The sequence below is a fragment of the Fukomys damarensis genome, unplaced genomic scaffold (assembly GCF_012274545.1).
Source record: "Fukomys damarensis isolate Sample0158 unplaced genomic scaffold, DMR_v1.0_HiC HiC_scaffold_31, whole genome shotgun sequence".
In the NCBI taxonomy this organism is placed as follows: Eukaryota; Metazoa; Chordata; class Mammalia; order Rodentia; family Bathyergidae; genus Fukomys; species Fukomys damarensis.
Window position 1 is genome coordinate 10,039,898 of NW_022900943.1, and position 4,631 is coordinate 10,044,528.

At 41.2% G+C, this 4,631-nt stretch overlaps 1 protein-coding gene across 12 annotated transcripts in view; it reads left to right on the forward strand.

The window, feature by feature from the left end:
• Nucleotides 1–248: 248 nt before the first annotated feature.
• Ptprd (protein tyrosine phosphatase receptor type D) overlaps nucleotides 249–4,631 on the forward strand; it is a 290,150-nt gene continuing 285,767 nt past the window's right edge. For all 12 annotated transcript variants that reach the window (XM_010630988.2, XM_010630991.3, XM_019208469.2 and 9 more), the window contains exon 1: nucleotides 249–386. The gene's annotated coding sequence lies outside the window, so the exon portion shown is untranslated. The remainder of the gene's footprint in view (nucleotides 387–4,631) is intronic.

Consider the following 4,631-nt stretch of genomic DNA (forward strand, 5'->3'; position numbering starts at 1 on the left):
GTACATCCCGAGTGACTTTTAGAAGAAGAGATGAGAAATCTACACTTTTTGTACATATAGTTGTATGTCTTTCTCCGCTTAGAGTTCATTTAATCAGACCAGGTATCATGCTTTCCCACTGTGTGAAAAGTTAGTCTCAGGGTGATGCTGAGCCCATTCAGAGCCTAGCCATTGCACTGAGAAGTTTAGCTAAGGGGTAGATGACTGTAACAACACCTGTGACAGCTGGCGTTTCCTCTCACAGGTAATAGAGTTTGACGATGGATCTGGATCAGTTCTCAGAATCCAGCCCTTGCGGACTCCCCGGGATGAGGCCATTTACGAATGTGTGGCTTCCAACAACCTAGGAGAAATCAGTGTGTCCACCAGACTCACCGTTCTACGCGGTAAGTGCTGCAGTACGAGGTTGTTGGTTGTGTCATTCTGGCTATTTTGTATTTCAGGTGTTCTTTTATAGAATCATTGAAAAGAGCTAGTATTGCTGTGATACTTAAACAGGAAATGGAATGAAGGAAAATGTTTTTAAGAGTCAACCTTTAATTAGACAACACATGCGTGTTCTTGTTATGGGCTTTTTAGGATACCTAATCAGGACGAAAAAGGAAAGTGAAAAGAAGTGTTGATTTCAAATGCCGCATGTCATTTTGATCTTGTCTACAGCATGGAGAAAGGCTTCGTGCTACTCTTTTCTTTGTTAGCATTACTTATCCATGGGCTTTTTCCCCATACTTTGTTTAGGCAGCTGCATTTTATAAACCTCTGAGGCTAACATTGATGTTTCAAAATTAAAGGAGCAATCTCGATTGAAAGATGTGTTCCTCTGAAGCAAGCAGTCGGTCAGAACCAAGAATAAGAAAGATACTTTTCTCTTTTATGTCAAAAATAATCTTTTCGTTTTAGTCTTTAATTAATCTTGAATCAGTATCACTTGGTGTCGTGCCTCTATGTTCTGTGTACAATTTGAACAAAGCCTGAGTTGACTTGGAGTGTGATCAGTGTTTAGACTTCCTTTACCATGATGGTGCTAGAGAACAAAGGCTGGTGAGGACTGTTCTCTGTCATGTGTATCTTGCTTTAATCTTTTGCACAGAGTTAGAAACACTGCATTACTGGACCCCTAGCAGTTGACATTGCCACACTAATAATTCTATGCCTTTATCTCTTTCTCTCTCACTCATTTGTGTTTTGTGATGAACTTCATTTTTACTTGATTGAAGAATTTAGGAGAATAGACTTTTCTTAAAAATGGGCTTGGACAGATGGAACCACAGTTTTATGGGATCATACAGGAACTTATATTGTTTAGTGATGTTTGTCTTCTACTGTTGTTGTTTTTTTTTTTTTTGCATTGAGCGATATGTTTATATCTTTTATAACTTTTTTGCTTGCCAGTCTACTTATTTTTCCATCTTGGTCCCTCCCAAGAAGGTACATTTTGTTAATATTATAAAGTGACTGTTGATTTAGAAAAGCACAGTTATCTGTAATGCAGATGAAATTCACCTGGTAGATTTGAGATGAAAAAAGCATTGCTATAAGTGTGCAATGTACAGAGCCCAGAAGCTTACCATAAAAGCTGGTGAGAAACACTGAGTCACGTAGTGTGGAAGAGGCAGCTGGGAAAGCATCCACCCAACTGAGAGCCCCGCAGGCAGGCCAGGAAATACCATCCTCAAAGACAGCTCATACCCTGATGGAGTCAGAGGCACCACCTCTACGGCCATGCAACGGGCGAGTTCTAATACCTGAGGACAGCAAAGAAGAAAACGTCGAAGTTAGAAATCACAGTCAGTTACTTGACAGTTAAACTGTATGGATGACTTTTAAAATAAATCTGTTTTAATCACGTGTAAAGGTAAAAAGGAGGAATAAAATCTCTCAGGGAGCTGTAAGATGACATATTAGGGTGAAAGAATAGATAAGAGTAACAACCCAGGTTTTAGAATTGGAACAAATCTTAGAAATTTATTCTTGCTATATTATCTACTATGTACAGTTATTTCTTAGGTGTTCATATCTGAGAAGACTCAGACTCATTTGTTGACCTTTGAAAAATTTAAACCCAATTTCTGTTGCTCAGCTTTCCAGTTATGAGGACAAAATGCCTGACAAATAAGCTTAAAGAAGGAAAAGGTTTATGTGGCCCAACATTTAAGAGGTTGCCGCCCATGTCCAGCTGGCTCCATTGCTGAGCCTGCAGTCAGGCTCGCCATCTTGGCTGTGGGTTTGTCTAAGGCACAACTGCTTGGTTCATGGTGTCGAGAGCCAACAACCAAGGATGCGCTCCGAGAGGAAGGGATGGGAACTAGATAGGGCCCCTGTTGTCATGCCCGTGACCTGCCTCCTCTGCTAGGCCCCACCTCCCATCCAGCTGGGAGCGTCTTACCCCATTGGTGAGATTAATGCCCTTCCCAAACCAGTCACTTTGACAGAAATCCTGCAGTCCTATCAAAGTGATAATTAACATTAACAGGCACTCCTTTGATTCACCCCGTTGAGAAGTGGATAAATAGTGTATACCAAAAGTAAAATGAGGTGTATCAGAAACTGTTTTTTTCATAGTCTAAAGCCCTTGAGTTCCTTCAAGGAAAATAATAGCAGTATTTGCTTGACTTAATCTTTATCCATTTGTTGAAGATTGTAACAAAAAGTTGGTAAAAATATTACTTTATTTAGAAATTCTTCTGTTTTCCTGCCTCCCAGGTGGCTAGAGTTCCCCCGCCTAAAGTGGTTTTACAGTTAGTCCACACATAAAACCAACACATTTGAACAATTTCATATGGTCTTGATTTTTGTGTGAATATCTGTTATATATACATACATTTACATGAAAATTCATGACAGGAGTAATGAACCCTTCCTTTTTTTTAAAGATTTCATTTGGTGGCTTTGGGAATGTTTCATGAGAAAAATTGAAAGATAGTTTTTAGGTAAAGGATAAAGGACCCTAAACGGAACTTGAACGCTGAGTACTTTCATATAACCTTTCAGGGTAAGGTTCAGGAGGTTAGAATTATCTTTGTTTTTTAGAGATGCTTTTGGTTGACAACATCTGATTGTGAGTGATCCTATTGGCAGTAGTCTCAATCATGTTCCATGGGAACTGGGCCTTTACAGAGGTTGGTCATTGTGAGCGGTGCGGTTCCCATCATGGTTGAGTTTGTGTCCATCCTGTTTGGCTTCCTCATGTGAGTCACGTTGGCAGACACCCAGGCACTTGGCTCTACAATCTATGAAGCCATTTTACACCTTTTGTGTGATGCCCCCTCCTCAGATGCCCATTTTGTCTGCATGGGTCATTTGTTTCTTTCCCCCACTTTGCTGACAAATGCCAAACATGTGGCAAGCGAGGAGTGGGCTTTATCTCAGTGGCCGGATGCAGATCATTCATTTGTTTTGCACGGGGCCAATGGAGAGCCTGATTAATTGGAGATGGAAACATCTGACCTGTGGGGCACATACAGAGGACCCTGAAATAATACGTTGGCCACCCATGTGCACTGAGGGGAACATTCCAGGGGAAGTTTCTTTCTGCAGCTAGTTTCAAGTTACCTTGGCCCTCCACAAGTGCTTTTCAAAGGAAGGGTAACTGAAAGCTCATGGCCAAGCATGTCCCGGGGTGAGACATTTGGTGATTAACCATGCACACCGCGGGGCGTTCCTGGAGGAAGATGTGGGAGATGGAGAGGTTGTATGTGATACTTACATCTGGTGGACATTTTCAATTTTTCAGCTGTCTTGAGGGGAAATAGGAGAAAATCCTGGCTCCCAGATGCTCAGCCCTTTGAGAGGCTGAGCATATTCATTGCACGTGTGTATGTCCTCAAAGCAGAGCTGTCAGTGAAGGTGACAGGATGCTCAGAGTCATTCAGGGCTGAGCCTCGCCTAATTGCAGAGTTTGGGGAAGAACACCAGGGACCAGGGAGGGTGTTTTCATTCCAGTGATATCTGCTCTACCCTGATCCTTAGTTTATAGGCCACAGTTTCTTCTCGACCAGAGATAACTGCAGGAAAATGTGCAATACAGATTTATGGAAGAATAATTGGGGAAGAAAATGTTCTCTCTGATATATGTCATTAGCTATGAGGCAGGAGAGATGCAGTATCACCATCTGTAGACTTTCTTTTTACTAAAAATCCAGAAGCACCTGTTTGCTGTGAGAGGAAAGGCAGGACTATTTTTTTCTTGAGCACACAGTTCCTCTTCTCTAAGAGAAAGTTCTCAAAAATTGAGTCAATTCTGTCCTCAAACATCTGTTTAAATATCTTTTCCTCCCCTCCCCTTCCCTTCTGTGCCATCCCTTCTGCTCTTCTGTGGCTCTAGGGATTGAATATAGGGCCTTTGCATGGAGCCATATGCCCCGTCTCTTTTTATTTGGAGACAGGGTCTCACTAAGTTGCTAAGTTACCCATGCTGGTCTTGAACATGGAATATTCCTGCCTCAGGCTCCCAGAGGGCTGGGATTACAAGGTACCACTAAACCTGTCCTAAATGCCATGTTTCTAGTTTAGTTTTCTTATTTATTTTTTAGGGCAGTAATAAGAAAATATGCATTTTATTTTTCACTCAAGCCAAACTGTAATAGCTTTTTTTTTTTTTTTTTTTTTTTTTTTTTTCCCTTTTTTTTTTC